Genomic DNA, 16835 nt, shown 5'->3' on the forward strand with positions numbered 1-16835 from the left:
CTGTTAGGGGACCCAGGAAGCATCTGCCTTAAAATCAGACCATCCTGTATATACACATATGCACACACATATCCTTTTTTGCTTAAAATAGTCATAGATAGAGAAACTTGAAGTAAGATCTCTGATGCTCAGGGTCCAGTAGACATGTGCTGTCTGAAGGCCCTAAGATAAAATTCGTTCACCTCTCCATGACTGGGAGAAAGAAAGATAGGAAACACATATTTGTGTATTTAAAGATTTATGTCTTTTTTTGAATGGCAGAGTTACAGAGAGATAGAGCTGCCTTTCATTGGTTCATTCTCCAGATGGTCACCACAGTTGGGAGCTGGGCCAGGCCAGGGATCCAGGGGCTTCATTCTCGTCTTCCAAGTAGGTGTAGTGGTACAAGGACTTGGGTCGTTCTCCACCACTTTCGCAGGTGCATTAGCAGGGAGCTGGGTGGGAATGGGAGCAGCTGGGACTTGAACCAGCAGCCACATGGGACGATGGTATCACCAGTGGTAGCTTAACTCACTATACCACAAATGCAAGTCCCTGGATTTTTGAAAGGTATGAATGGGAATATGAACAAAAGCAAAATTCTCAATCTACCGATACCATAAAACACTACATAAAGTTAAGGGATTTGCTCTCCTTCCATGTGTCTTGCAATGTAGAGCTTATATAGGAGGATAAAGTTTGGTTGCTTTGCACTGCTACCTCCCTACACACTCATGAAGTAGGCCTTGGTCTTGGATCACAAGGCAGTCAGAGTTTTTGGAGGATCTTCCACACACCAAATTTTATTCCCTACACCTAGTTAGAAAGAGATATATACATATTTTTCCAAGCAGGGAAGCACTTTAATGAATGGTGGCTTCAAGCCATCAGGACACAGGCTCCCCTAATGCCCTTCATCTTCTCCTCGGCTCTTCTACTGAAGAATTTGGCCTTGACAATGACTGGGAGTTTTGGGAACTTCCCTTTCCCAGACCTTTGTAGTAGCCCAACTGCACCATGCCCATGATGGGGGCAGCTCCCGCCTTGTGCTTGGCAGCATACATGTGTGTCTGCTCACTGACCAGCGTCCACAACTTACCGAGGCTGACAGTTGGGTAGAAGCTCTGGTTCCACTTCAAATGGTAATACTGCATACCAATTTTCCCAATGTAACCTGGGTGATATTTGTCACAGTTGATTCTGTGGTGATGAATGCCACCAGCGTTCTCCAGCCTTCTGGGTGCTTCCAGTGCTTGCCGGTGTGCCCTTGGCCATGGCTCACGTGGCCGCGCAGTTTCCATGTCTTCCTTAGTCTGGATGGTGTGTTGGCTGGCTAGAGAAATAAAAAAAATAAAGAAAGATAATTTTGAAGACTCATTGTAGTCAAGTTTACAGCCTGGAAAGGGGATATAGAAGGACGAAAAAAATTACACTGATAAGGAGATTCTGTGATGTGTTAAAATAGATGTGTGGGAAGGCTGGGGAGAAAGGAGGTGGGACCAATCTGCCTGGAGGTGGAACTTGAAAGAATGAAGAGTGGGAAGGATCCGGAAGGGTAGGTAATTGGAGGAGCCTTCTCTGGTACCCTTTTAGCCACAGGAAGAGAATTTTCTAGTGCTTCCTGCCCACCTCTGCCAGTTTTATCAAATAGCCTCCAAAGGCCAAAGTGTGTACAATCTACTCTTCGAATACATTCTGTCATTTTGCTAAGAACTTGGTCAACCATTGTTCAACTACTGCCCATAATTCTGACAATGAAACAGTGGGGAATAACACTGTCATTTTATGGAGAAAACTGGTTTTCATAGCTGGAACTTGTTCACGGTCATACAGCTAGTAAGTGGCTAAGCCAGAACTAAAACTGAGTCTGCTTAGTTTCCTTTTTTTTTTTTTTTAAGATTTTAAATTTTTACTGGAGAGGCAGATGTAAATAAGGAGAGACAGAAGATCTTCCATCTGATGATTCACTCCTCAAGTGGCTGCAACAGCCATAGCTGAGGTGATCTGAAGCCAGGAGTTTCTTCTGGGTCTCCCATTTGGGTACAGGGTCCCAAGACTTTCAGCCATCCTGCACTGCTTTCTCGGACCACAGGCTGGGAGCTGGAAGGTAAGTAGAGCAGCCGGAATATGAACTGGTGTTTATATGGGATTCTGGCGCATGCAAGGCGGGGACTTTAGCCACTAGGCTACAACTCCAGGTTCTGCTAAATTTCAAAATTCACTTTCTTGGGATGGTTGTTTCATCTAACAGTTACAATATCCACTTCCTACATTAGAGTGATTGGCTTCAGTTTCCAACTCTGGCTCCTCACTTTGGTTTCCTGTGAATGCAGACTCTGGAAGGAAGTAGGTGGTGGCCTAGTTGCGTTCCTACCATCCACACGGAGACCTTTCTGCTTGGGGTTTTAATCTGGCCCAGGGTTAGCCAATGTGGGAATGTGGACAATGAACCGTTGAGTGAAGGTTTACCTCTTCTCTCTACCGTTTAGAAGCAAACAAACAAAAAGCCCCCCACCTTCACTTTCTTTCCTCTATATGACTGGTTTGGGATGGTTTAAGGATTTTGTGATGTTATGTGAGACTCTCAAATAACTTGTGTGTCACAGAAATTTAACTCTTGTTTAATGAGTGCATATGAGGCCCGGCAGCGTGGCCTAGCAGCTTAAGTCCTCACCTTGAAAGCCCCAGTATCCCATATGGGTGCCAGTTCTAATCCCGGCAGCTCCACTTCCCATCCAGCTCCCTGCTTGTGGCCTGGGAAAGCAGTTGAGGACGGCCCAGTGCATTGGGACACTGCACCCGCGTGGGAGACCCGGAAGAGGTTCCTGGTTCCCGGCATCGGATCAGCGCGCATCGGCCCGTTGTGGCTCACTTAGGGAGTGAATCATCGGACGGAAGATCTTCCTCTCTGTCTCTCCTCCTCTGTGTATATCTGACTTTGTAATAAAATAAATAAATCTTAAAAAAAAATGAGTGCATATGAGTAGAGAGGAGATAAATGCAAAACTCCACTTCTGCTAGGCACCCTGTCCTCACACTCTGTGGAGTGAATTTCTCTGCTTCTCTTGCTGTCTTAGCAGCAGTCAAGTTCCAGGTGCAGAACTGCCTTCCACATTGAAAGAAACATTCCCTTCTCACCTTAAAGCAAAGCCTCAAGTTCAGGTGCATTCAATGATCCTCAAGTGGCCTCCCCAATCTGGGTGCTGCAGTTCGGCAAGGACACACAGCCATGACACCGAACATGTCTTCACTTTTTTTTGTTTGACTTTTCCATGACTTCATTATTCATTTCTTCTTCTTTTCCCTCCTTCTACTGTTTCTCCTGTTTTTTTTTTATTTTATTTATTGTTATTTTAATTGGAAAAGCAGATTTACATATAGAAGGAGAGACAGAAAGATCTTCCATCTGATGGTTCATTCCCCAAAATGGCCACAATGGCTGGAGCCAAGCCAAATCAACCCAAAACCAGGAGCCAGAGATTCTTCCAGGCCTCCTGTGTGGATGCAGGGTCCCAAGGCTTTGGGCCATCCTTGATTGCCACAGGCAGGGAGTTGGAAAGGGAGTAGAACAGCTGGGACACAAACCAGCATTCATATGGGATCCCAGCACATGCGAGGTGAGGATTTAGCCACTAGGCTCTCATTCTGAGGTCCTTGCTTTGTTTTCCAATAAAAAAAAATTTGTAATACAGTTTTGGAGACACAGTGGTAAAGTGAGTCCCCGTGGTCCTACCAACCAGCCTTATTAATGAATAATTCATGTCTAGTCTTTTTTTTCCCTCACTAATGCATCCCTGAGTTATTCTTGAGCAAAACATATCATCATGTCATTCTCATCTGTAAAGATTTTGCCATGCCTGTTAAGTCCCTTTTATTTGATGAGTTCTTCGTTCTTGTCATTCATCCCTGAGGAATCTGGGCCATTTATCACATGAGATTTCTCACCATATGAAGGTTGGCAACTGCACCCAGTGACATCATTTAACATGTTCCCTGGAGTTGGTGTTTCTTGCTAACTGGTGGTCGGATTCAGAGTAAGTGATGAGATTTAGGCTTGTGATAGTTATTATTTTTTTTAAGTATTTATTCTCACTTGGAAGGCAGATTCACAGAGAGGAGAGACAGAAAGATCTTCTACGTGCTGGTTCATTCCCCCAAATAGCTGCAACAGCCAGGGCTGAGCCAATCTGAATCTAGGAGCCAGGAACTTTCCCTGGGTCTCCCACATGCAGGTGTAAGGTCCCAAGGACTTGGACCATCTTCCATTGCTTTCCAGGATACATTCAGGGAGCTGGATGGGAAGCGGAGCAGCCAGGACATGAACCAGCATCCACATGCTGCTGGATCCCAGTGCTTGGAGGAAGAGGATTATCCAACTGAGCTATTGTGCTGGCCTATTATATTCTTAAATTTTTAAAAATTTTTTATTTATTTGAAAGACAGGGTTACAGAGAAAAGAGGAGAAACACAAAGAGGGACAGACAATCTTGCACCTGCTGCTCCACTCCCTAAATGGCTGGGCTTGGTTGAAGCCAGGAGCCTAAGCATGTAAGCCATCCTCTGCAGCTTTCCCAGGCACATTAGCAGGGAGCTGAATGATAAGTGGAGTGGCCAACTCTAATCAGCATCCATATGGATCTTGACATTGTAGGTGGAGGCTCTCCCTGCTATGCCACAATGCTGACCCCCTGAAATTGAGACTTTGGTAAGACTGCTTCATTAGTGATTCATTTCATCAGAAGGCAACTAATATCTAATAATAACAGAGCTGTTTGCTGACAGTTAAGGATTTTCAAAATCCAGGTTCATTATTTTGTTTGGAATTGAAAAATTGTAATTATATTTTTTCCTATATTTATTTTTATTTTATTTGAAAGAGAAGGGGTGAGAAAGAGAGAGAAAGGAGTTGAGAAAGTGATAAAGGGGAAAAGAGAGAGAGAGAGAAAGAGAGCAAGAGAGAGAGAGAAAGAGAGCAAGAAAGAGAGAGAGATGTGTCTTCTGTTAGTTTTTTCCTAAAATGCCTGCAACAGCCAGGGCTGGACCAGGCAGAAGCACCAAACTACCTCTTGGCCCCCCCATGTGGGTAGCAGAAACCCAAGTCCTTGAGCCATCACCTGCTGCCTTCCATGGTGTGCATTAGCAGGATGCTAGATTGGAAGCAGAGGTGGCACTCAGGCATGGGATGTCGGTATCACCCCAGTTTCAGCTTAACCCACTGTGTTACTGCCCACACCACATTCCCCCGTGACCCCACTCCCCACCCAGTAATTAATATTTTCATCCTCTTAGTTCTTCTTTAATAACAGTAATACATCCCCAAATGCAGCTTTTGCTGTTCACCTACACAGTTAAACTAAAAAATACACTTCTCATAGGAGAGGTAAGATGATCACTTGTTTCTCTTGATTTACCAACTTACCCCCACTGCAAAAAAAAAAATGTATGAATTCCTAGCACCCACAAAGGTGACCAACAGATTCAAATTTTTAAACATATCATTGTGAAATTATGACCTGAAACATGCTGGATGAGTTTCAACCCACTGCAGTTCTAAATCTTACTGATGATCACATGAGTCTATATGGAGTCAGCAGGAGGTTTTTCAGGCAGGTTTCTGAATCCTTCTGACAATTCTACCATCCTTGGCAGGTTTTCTACTAACTTGTGAGTAGCACAGTGTTCCAGGCCCATTTTGGGCCTTTCCTTCCCAACACCTCAGTTCTAGAATCAGCCATTCTCCCAAGGCCCATGTTCCGTGTAAGCCACATCCTTGCCGGTGTGCCAGAAATGCTGGCACCTATGTTATCCATGGTGTGTCCAAACAATTTTTTACGAAACATTTTGTGAGTTCTTATTGATATTTTGATTTCAAGTTTAGAACTCAAGACTTTCCTTCTTAACTAAATTCCTTTCTGCAACCAATACAAATTGTTCACTGCTTTATCCTATGATTCGTACAAAACAGACTTAGGATAACAGTGCCTACACCATTGCATTTCATTACTAAAAATAGTTTCAGGTGTTTAGCAAGTCCTCTGGGCTTGGTTTGGGTTTGGTGGTTACAGATAGCCCATTAGGGTTATACAAATTCCTGTGTTTTAAGGTCATTTGCAGTAGTGCTTCACTCTGTAATCACGCCACCAACTTAAATCCACTCGCTTCATGTTGTCAAAGCTGCTTTTGTTGTATAATTTTCTAAAATATTTAAATGTTTCCATAATCAATCTGCAAACCCAGATGGATTTGCAAAGCTTCACTGCTTCTGTTGCTCTTTACTCATCTGCCCTACTGTAATGTACATATTTATAATTTTCTCCCAAATAATAGCACACTATTTTTATCTTCTTCTTCCAGTTGGTTACTCATTATTCTGTATCCTAGTGGTCTAAAAACAATAGAGAATTGGGCCCGGCGACGTGGCCTAGCGGCTAAAGTCCTCACCTTGAACGCGCCGGGATCCCATTTGGGCGCAGGTTCTAATCCCGGCAGCTCCACTTCCCATCCAGCTCCCTGCTTGTGACCTGGGAAAGCAGTCGAGGACGGCCCAATGAGTTGGGACCCTGCACCCGTGTGGGAGACCTGGAGGAGGTTCCTGGCTCCTGGCATCAGATCGGCGCGCACCGGCCATTGCGGCTCACTTGGGGAGTGAATCATCGGATGGAAGATCTTCCTTTCTGTCTCTCCTCCTCTCTCTCTGTATATCTGACTTTGTAATAAACATAAATCTTTAAAAAAAAAAAAAATAGAGAATCGGCCAACAGGACAACAAAAAAATACTCTACTTTCCCCTTCCCAGCCACACAACACCTCCTTGCTGGTACATTCCCTCATTCTGCTACCCTGTCCTATAATTGGACATGGAGTTAATTCCAAGCTTTTGATACTGCCACTGATGTTCCAACGAATAGCTTTGGGTGGATAAGTGAAATTTTTTACTGTATGTATTTGGGAGTCAATCCTAGAAGTGAAATATCTGGATCAAAGGGCACATGTCTGTGTGAAATTGCTAGAGACTATCACATTTCCAAGAACTTTATTTCTAGTGAATAAGAGATCACAACTGTGGTTGTACAAGGCAGGCATTGGGATGTGGAGCAAAGAGACATAGCCTTCGTATGGGGCTGCCAGGAATCCCTTTTCTAAGAAAAGATCTACTGAGAAGATTAGGCCCCTCCTAGTCCAAGTCCTCCTAGACAGGAAGCAGGGAGCCCTCCCTGCCCTCTGCCGGTGGCCTCAGCCCACCTGGCCAGCTCAGTGGAAGGAAGGCAAGGCATGCACTAATTCCAATCAGCCTCATCCACGTGCAGTGCGAAAGCAAGTGGCACCTTAACTGTTCTCCAAACGCATGCAGTTCTCTGCCTCTGGAAACCAGGCCACGTGGGCAGTAGCTTGTCAAGGAGACTAGCCTGGGCACAGCTGGTTGCCTCCCTGGGTTGGAGCATGAGACCATGGACTTTGTATCTCTCGGTACTGATCTTTGAGCTTCTGATGACTTCAGGGACCTGAGAGAAAAGTCCCTGATAGCTCCAGTTTCTCAGCGGCTCCCAACAAAAAGGGCAGGCTCCATCTGCCAGGGGAAGGCTGAACCAGCCTAACCAGTTTACATCCTTGTGCCTGCAAACAGATGGCACTGTGCTCAGTCATTGCTACCTGTGTGGAGGAAACTTGCTTTGCAGGTGAAGCTGGGCGTGTCCTGAAGATTGGGGTCCTGTTCGTGACTAGGGTTCCTGATATTGTCACTCAGCAGCTGGTGGAGCCAGTGCAACTCCGGCAGGAGCCCCTCCAAAGGCTTTTGTGAGGCTCCCTAGACACGTAGCTGTAACATGAAACCCTGTGTAAAGTTTAAGGTCAAATACAGTTACTGTTATTGTTAGAGTAAGGACTTGATAAATGTTTAACAAGTGATTAAACAAATGATAATGTGAGGGAAAGAAAGGATGGAGTGGGAATAAGTGTTCCTAGAGTTTACATTGGAGGTGGGCAGGGAGGCTGAGAGATGGAATAACTGAGGTGTATTGGCATATAGGAGTAGAGAACATTTCTAGGAAGGAAAAAATTGCATCAACATTCAGCTCAATAGCAAGCACTGTTTATTTGCAGCAACATCCTGGTCAAAAGAGTTCTATAAGGAAGTTGAAAGAACAGGGTCCAAAAGTTACCCAATGGTAACTAACACTGATCAAATATCACCCCGTCCTGGGGACCCAGCTGAGTGCTTCACCTGGATGACCCTCCTTTGTCTCCATGACTGTCCCAGGAGGTGGTCACTGACCCAACTTACCTGCAGGCCGTTGCTAGCCAACCTGTTCAGCAAGGAATCTGAGCTGCCTCCAGGGCCCCCGGGGAGTCCCCATGGGCTCTGGAGCTAAGGAGTGACAAGATAATGTTGATATGTCAGATAAAAAGCCATATGGTGCATAGGGCATTGGGCACAACTCTCAAGATGCTTCTGAGAACACCTGCACCCCACATAGGAGTCCCTGGGTTCAATCTCGGCTCCTCCACTTCAGTGGAGCTTCTTGCCAACCAGTGACGTGGGAGGGAGTAGACGACAGCTCGAGTAGTTGGGTTCCTGATAGCCACACAGTAGACGCAGATGGAGTTCCTAGCTCCTGCTTTTAGCCTGGCTCAGCTGACTGTTTTAGGCCTTTTGGGGAAGTGAACCTACAGGACAGAATATCTTTCTCTGTCTCTTTCTACCTTTTAAATAAGATGAAAAGTAACAAATGGTAAAAATAGGAAAGTGCCATATGGCACAGAAGCTAGTAGGTTGGATTTTGGCACCAAGCTACCTGGTTTTATAAAATTTCCTGGGAAATGTTTCACTGCTCTGTGTCTCGCTTTCCTCATCTATAAAATGGGAGTGATAATGATATCAGTTAGGAGAGTTTTTATAAGGAGTAAATTAGGTAACGTGGCTGGAACAGTTATAGCAGTGATAGCCACGTATGTATACAGCTGTGAACTGGTATCAAAAAGTCAGCTTTCTCCAGATGGATTAGAGAGAGGCCAGAGGCAGAGAGGCCAGCAGGAGGCAGGGACAGAACTGGCCCTGCCTGGGCTGGTAGCAGCTGGAATACACAGTAGAAGACTTTGTTGTTTTATTTTTATTTTTATTGGAAAGTCAGATACACAGAGAGGAGGAGAGACAGAGAGAAAACTCTTCTGTCCGATGATTCACTCCCCAAGTGACCACAACGGCCGGTGCTGCGCCGATCCGAAGCCAGGATCCAGGAACTTCCTCCAGGTCTCCTATGCGGGTGCAGAGTCCCAAGGCTTTGGGCTGTCCTCCACCGCTTTCTCAGGTCACAAGCAGAGAGCTGGATGGGAAGTGGAGCTGCCGGGATTAGAACCAGCGCCCATACGGGATCCTGGCGCCTTCAAGGCGAGGGCTTTAGCCACTAGGCCATGCTGCTGGGCCCAACTTTATTTTTGTAAAGCAATATTTAGCTTGGTTTTTAAGAAAAGAAGAGTTTGATCATGTAGACCTTAGAAAAGCCAAGGTAGCAGGTAGATATTTCTCAGGCTGATTCATGCAAACCTTTGGCAACCTCAAGGTTGCTTTGATGAAACTTAAAGTAGTGAAGCAAAGATTAAAGAAAAATGATTTGGGTCTTTGTGCAAAAATAAATAAGATCTTCTATAAAACAGGCAATAAAAGGTTAATTTGGGACAGAAGTGACGCAGGCCTGGCCTTGGTAAGTGTTCCATAGCTAATCAGAACTTTTCATTACATGGTGAGCATACATTGGCTTGGCATAAAAAGGCAGGATTTAAGTGAGGAGGGTGTGTATGTCTCTGTGTGTGTGTCAGTGTGCGTGTGTGAATTTCTTACTGGTTGGAGATGACTTTCTTTAGGATATGATTGGTTCTAAGCAATTTCAGAGACAAGGGAGAGTGTTGCCTTTGATTAGAGGGTACTGAAAAGAACATTACTGTTTCATTTTAAGAAGGGCATTTCTAGAGACAGAGAATACTCAGACAGAGAATGGCTCAACTGGCAAATTCCCCATCTTCAAACAATGGCATCTTATAAGGACACTGGTTCATGTCTTGGCTGCTCCATTTCCCATCTGGCTCCCTGCTTGTGGCCTGGAAAAGCAGTAGAGGATGATCCAAAGCTTTGGGACCCTGCACCCATTTGGGAGACCCAGAAGAGGCTCCTGGCTTCAGATTGGCTCATCTCTAGCCATGTGGCTTTTGGGGAGTGAATCAGCAGATAGAAGATTTTTCTGTCTCTCCTTCTCTTTGTAAATCTGCCTTTCCAATAAAAATAAAGAAATCCTAAAACAACAGCAAAACCACGTATTGATCCTAAAGAAAATACTTCTCAAGCTTATCCAAGTGGCTAAGACAAAGCAGACCCTAAATGCACCACACCCAAATCAAATTGATCTAATGAGTTAGAGAAGGTCATGTCTCTCTAGTGCCGTACAGGCTTTCTTAGTGGTAGCTCATTCTCATTCTACACAATTGTGATTAGAACAATGAAGACTGAAATGGCAATGTTAATTCTTCAAATACTGTTCTCTATACATCTTTAAAAGCAAGTGAATTGGACCAGTGTTGTGATGTAGTGAGTTAAGCTACTGCCTGTGATGCCAGCATCCTCTATGAGCTCTGGCTTGTGTCCTGGCTGCTACACTTCTGATCCAGCTCCCTGTTGCTGCATCCAGGGAAGCAGGAGAACATGGCCCAGGTACCTGGGTCCCTGCCACCCATGTGTGAGACTGGATGAAGTTCCTGGCTCTTGGCTTCAGCGTGGCCCAACCCTGAGTTGTTATAGTCATTTGGGGAGTAAACCAACAGATGAAGGATCTCTCTTTCTCTCTGTAACTCTGCCTTTCTAATAAATACATCTTTTTAAAAAAATAATAATAAAAACAAAACCTGAGAGCCCAATCTGCTTTAGGCTGCAGTTTTTATGGCTATGGTGCATCTCGCTATCCCCTTTTCTGGGATATTGGTAGGTAGAAGGCTTTCTGGTGAGCAGAATTCCTGAAATTCCTCCCAGGACTTTATCAGCCCTGTGTTTCTTGATATAACTGCCAGTTCCCTGTTCCCCTCCTCTGGGCAGGGATGATTCCAGCAGACTGTTTCTGGGGGAGCCCTGGCACCCCCTTAACAGGTTTTCCAACCTGGGCAAAACTCAGGGGTACAAAGGTGACTTTTTCGCTTCCTCTTCATTCAAGCACACAAAATTCCACTTTATATTCTTTAGCCTCTTTCACACACATAAGTTGATGTCTACCTGGTACCAACAAGGTCATGTTTTAGAATAGTATGTATAGGATGAGGGAGCCGAGGGGGTCCTGGGTTCTGTCGCCAGCTATTCCACCAGCTGTCTGTGTCACCTTGGCAATATCCTTCTTCCTTCTCTGGCTTCAGATCCCAATCAGTCAGATGACATGTTCATACTTAGGACAAATTTTCTCCCAACTCAAATATTCTCCAGTTTTACCTAGGGCACCTGCTAGCTCCCGGCAAGGGAGGGAGATGCTGACAGGCTGGCTCTTGGTTGCAGTTTTGGGATACACGGGTAGAGGTGCGGGGATGAGGTAGCAGTAGAAGAGGAAACCTCTCCTGTTCTTTCTGCAGGCTCCTTAAATGTGGACCTGCAGGCCCTGTTGTGTGAGGAGTCAGGAGGGATAGTAGGCAGCTAGGTGAAATTACACTTTAAAAATATAAAATTGTATTTCTCCTCCATTTGTTAACTTTTCAAGAGCATAGTCCCCGCTTGAGGGAGGACAAAGGGTCAGAATTAACTTATCAATTCACCATCTCAGAATCGTTCTAACAAAAGCAAGGAGACTTGGCCCATATAATCTCATCTCTGGGTCACTGTCAAAGAGAAGGTGCCTGAGTGATCAGCTTATCAGAATGGAGGAGGAATTTAACCAGACCCATCCTTCTGATGTCCTTTGATTCTGGACCAGGTGCTATTGTGAACAATTTTATTTATGTATTTATTGTCCTGTGGGTAATTCCCCTGAGATGGGGCATAAAAGACACCATCTCCACCATTACCTTGGCATTCTTTGTTTTTCCTCTCTTGGATCCCCCTCCTGTCACTATGGCAGGAGATCTGGGATCTTTTCCTCCCTTGGAACACCCTCCTGTCAATAGGCCAGGAGCCACTTTCTCCTTTTTCCTTAAATAAATCTTGCTTTACTAACTGGAATTGTCCAGATGAAAATTCTTCTTTCATGTGAGACAAGAAACGAAGCTGTTGCTGTTTTTAATGTTGAATTCCCTACAACACTATGAGAGCTCTCTCGGCCAGCTTTCACTCCCCTCCAGAGACTATGGGGTGTGTGTGAGAGGAAGTCAAGTGCAATGCTATTTAGCTTAGCTACAGTCTCTTCCACTTGGTTGGATCCTGGCTCCAGCTTTGTTTTTCTGCCAGATTAGAGAAGAAAGGGACAGTTGTTTTTAAAAGTTCACTATCCTTAACGCTGACATCAGAGACACAAAGACAGTGAAACCAGAACCTTTGAGGGTGGCGGTGCCCAGTAGCACTTGTGTTGACCTACACACAGAGTACACAGGGCAGGACTAGGGCAGCATTACCTACCCAAGAAGGTGGCCTGGGTGGACCCTAAGGCAAGTGCAGAGAACCTCCCATTCAGAACAACAGTCAGATAATAGGCAGGCATTCTTTTGAGAAGAATTACATTTTTCAATTTCTTATCAAAGAAAACAAGGACAAAACCAAGGCTGAGTAACTCAGAGACTGAATGCAAACCAGCCTATCCTGATGCAAACAAATGCACAGGGAGATCATTTTCTTTTTCCCCCAATAAAGCACCAGTTACAGAGTGCAACACAGCAGTAGTGCAGATGGAGGGTGACTGTTCATCCTTCTTTAATAAGAAGTCAGTTAATACTGACACCTGTGCCTAGGCAGTTCCCTTCAGAACGTAAAATTGGAAATCAAAAATCAATTCTGACATATATTGATCAGTAAGATTTTAAAAGTCTTCACTGGCCCTCAGACTTCATTTTTTTATTTGAAAAGCAGAGATACATACAGAGAGAGACTGGAGCTCTTTGTTCTGCTAGTTCATTGCCTCAAATGACTACAACAGTTAGGACTGGAACAGGCTCAAGCCAGAAGCTTAGAACACTACGCAGGTCTCCCTTGTGGCTGGCAGAGTCCTGTGTATTCGAGTTATCATCTGTGGCCTCCTAGAAAGTACATTTCAGAACTAAGTTGATCCGAAGCTAGGAGCCAGGAGCTTCTTCTGGGTCTGCCATGCAGACCATCCTTGTACTGCTTTCCCAGGCCACAAGCAGGGAACTCAGTGGGTAGTGGAGCAGCCGGGACACCAACCAGCTCCCATATGGGATCCCAAAGGATACAAGGATACAAGGCAAGGATTTAATCCCTAGGCTATCGATCGTGCCAAGCCCCTCGACAGTGGTTTTCTTGGAGTTCACACGGAATCTTCGTTGTCATTCCTGTTGGCAAACACTTTTGGGGTCCCTCTATACCAATATCCTGTTTGGCATAGTATTTCATATACCTTAGAGAATGATATAAAAATGTCACGTATTTTGCAGATTTATGGACTGCAAAAGCAACACAAATTGAGGCCCTGGGAAGCAAAAGACTTTCTAATCCTCCTTTTTTATTTTAAATAAGAAGACAAGGGCTTGATTCAAGGAACAAGACATGTAAGAGAGCAAATCCTGATTAACAAAACTCACAATGTTGAGTGTGAGGAGTGATTGGAACATCTCATTTTGGACCCAGTACCACTTCTGCTTCCCCTTTCCATGGCTCACAAAATTCGTACTGTTTCAGTTATCCACCAATGAGATGTAACCTCATGGCATCTTACCTGAGAACCTCATTCACCAATCTCTTGTGGCCCCTCCCCCTGTTGCCACCTACCAACCTGTGGTTCAGATAATCTCACTCACCAATTCCTTGGGGCCCGCCTCTATGCCCCCCACACCTTCTAGGCTCACCTGGGTTATATAAAGTGAGGTTCCACGTGTGCCACCTCCCCTTTTACCTGGCTCTGCTCCATCCTTCTCCATCTTGCCTCTTTCCCTTACCCTGGCAGTTCCCCATCCTGCCACCATGGCAAGAGACATTTCCCTTCTTGTTCTCTCTCCCTGCATTCCTGCTGCCGTTCCTAGTCTGCTGGAAAAAAGAACCTCCTAGCTAGCTCATCATGTCTGGTATTTTCGGCTCGCAGTAAACTAATTGTGAAAAGAGGACTTGGCTGCAGGAAATTAGCTGTGTATAAGAACTTAAATGCGCCTAAAAACTAACAGTGAGTTCCTCATCTGTACATCTCTCTTTCTTATATATTCATTTATTTGTTTATTTGAAACATAGAGTTAGAGAGAGAGAGAGACAAAATCTTCCATCCTCTGGTTCACTCTTCAAATAGCCACAACAATTGGGGGATATGGTGCATGGAAAAGACATGTGTTTTCCTAAACCCAAGAGCAATGAAAGAACTCACCTCTCTATCTTTCCTTCTCTCTCACTATGCAGCTGTTTCAAATAAAGTAAATTTCCTTTTTAAGATATATTTTGTTAAGATTCACTGACCACCAGGGAAGGAACACATCAGCCACGTATAGAAAAGAATTTAGATGGCCTTTATTCCAGGAAACCGTGGCCATGGATTTTATTTTCCTGTGCCGCGGAAAGGCAGAGGTGAAGCAGGGAGCTACAGAAGTAGGAAAAGCCAGGAAGAGATGTGCAAGGGAGTTTTAAACTCTCCTTGACATGGACGTTGAAGCAGGGGTCGCTTCTGCCCTTATTTGGTCAGGGATATTGGTTTGTGTCCGTTCTGGGTGCAGCACTGATTTCACTGCTTTAGGGGCTCACCAGAATTCCATCTTTCTGGGTCCGAGCCTGAGGTTAGAGTGCACTAGCCTATCAAAGCAAGCTCTGCCCTCCTCCGGTAACCATGGCCACCATCATGTTCATTTTTTTTTTTTTTTTTTTTTTTTTTGGAAAGGCAGAGTTACACAGCGATAGAGAAGGAGAAACAGAGAGATCTTCTATGTACTGATTCACTCCCCAAATGGTTGCAACAAATGGAGCCAGTAGCGAGCAACTTTTCCTGGGCCATCCTCTACTGCTTTCCCAGGGCATTAGCAGGGAGTTGGATTGGAAGTGGAGCAGCTGGGACTTGAACCGATGTCTATATGAGATACAGGATTTGCAGGTAGCAGCTTAACATAATAAAAGCACTGGAAAATATTTTCTGAGATGAGAAAATCCATTGTTGCCATGCACAGTAGGAGATAAGGGTGTCGCCTGTAAAGTCTTCTGGAAAGTACCGAGTAGTGAAGTCATCACTTTCCCCTGAAGCCCTGGAATTTCATCCTCCAGAATTTCAGGCGAACACTTGTTGTTTTAAAAGCGAGGGTCTGTGGTGATTTGTCATGGCAGCCTGAGCAAAGCAGCACATCCTTCTCTGTGTACCTGCTTTCATTTTATCAATTATAGATGCTTGCTTCCCAAAGCTTCCAGAAGTACTCATTTCAGCATCTTCATACCCAGTCAGTGCCTGATTCTTGAAAGCCAAATTCAGTAGCTACGGAATGAACTCATCTAATGTGGAAATTTAACTTATGGACTCATTTAGTAAGGAAAACAATACACTATGTAAAACAACAATGAGATAAGCAAATTCTGGCAAATCAATATGGTTAAAATGACACTTAGGATCATTTTCAGTGTTGTGAAGTAAATGTTTATGTTTTATTAAGAGGGAAAAAGAAGTAGGATAACAGATTGTCTTCAAGATGATCCCAACAATAATGACAAGAAATCCAAAGCAACTGATAGGAAATATGCTGAAAATTCCCAGGAGCCTATAGGGTCTCCAGCTGAAAGCCTTCTTTTCTGGGTCCAGGAAGTCTTTATAGTAGTTGTAATTACTTCCTATGCCACATTTTTATCTCTCTAGTCCAGATTGCTGTTTTAGTATTATTTTGTTTTGTTTTGTTTTGCTGAACTATAAAAGCCTTGGAAGAGGAGCAGTGTTTTGACTTCATTGTTTGCCCCAGTGTATGGCACATTCTAAAACCATCATTCACGCAACAGTCCTTCAATGAATGAGGGAAACAGCAAGCAAGGAGGCTGCTGTGGAAAAAAGGAGTGTTTTTAGAGCTTGTTTCCTGGTGTCTGAGACAATAGTTTGTGGCCAAGCATGAATGAACGCCAGCAACCATTCCAGTCACAGCCTTACCCTGAAACAGGAATAGGACTGGGCCCTAGGGAAGAGGAGGATTTTACTTCAAAAACTTGTGTGAGTCGGAAAATGAAACCTGGCCACATTCTGTCACAGTTTTCCAAACTCCCTTGCCAATCATTCCACTAAAGTGCAGTTTCCAGGGGTGGGCAGGCACTGTTGTGCCCGTCTAGCAATAGCTCACTAGCGAAACACAGAGTTTATGTCCTGGCCTATGCCTTTTCCTTCTGCAAATTTGGCCTCCTCCTTTGCTGGTGGAGCTTAGCAATGAATGCCCACACCCACACTGGTGGGTGACAACAGATTGTTTCCATCAGTGTAGGTCAACGTCTTCTTTTGAAGCTGCACAGCTGCAGCGTGAGTGTGAGACCCCATGGTGAGGTGAGCACAGCTGGCCCACACTCGGGGTTCGCCTTAGCTTCATTGGTGCATTCAGCACAAGGTGGAACCCGCTGGGCCTGAAGCCAAGGTGAAGCACTTAGAACAACACAGCTGTGAGTGTTAGCTGGTAGGTAAATATGTTTCCACATCACGTGCTTGCTGGTTTGTAATTTGTTTGGCTCTGGAAGCTCACTTTTTGAGCTTTAAACTTAATCCCAACAGACCTAAATTGGTGCTTCTTAATTGTGC

The 16835-nt window shown here is 44.7% G+C and overlaps 1 pseudogene; it reads right to left on the bottom strand.

The window, feature by feature from the left end:
• Positions 1–200: 200 nt before the first annotated feature.
• LOC131479866 (large ribosomal subunit protein uL15-like) lies at positions 201–14025 on the bottom strand (annotated as a pseudogene).
• Positions 14026–16835: the final 2810 nt, after the last annotated feature.

This window comes from Ochotona princeps, chromosome 3 (assembly GCF_030435755.1).
Source record: "Ochotona princeps isolate mOchPri1 chromosome 3, mOchPri1.hap1, whole genome shotgun sequence".
NCBI classification, from domain to species: Eukaryota; Metazoa; Chordata; class Mammalia; order Lagomorpha; family Ochotonidae; genus Ochotona; species Ochotona princeps.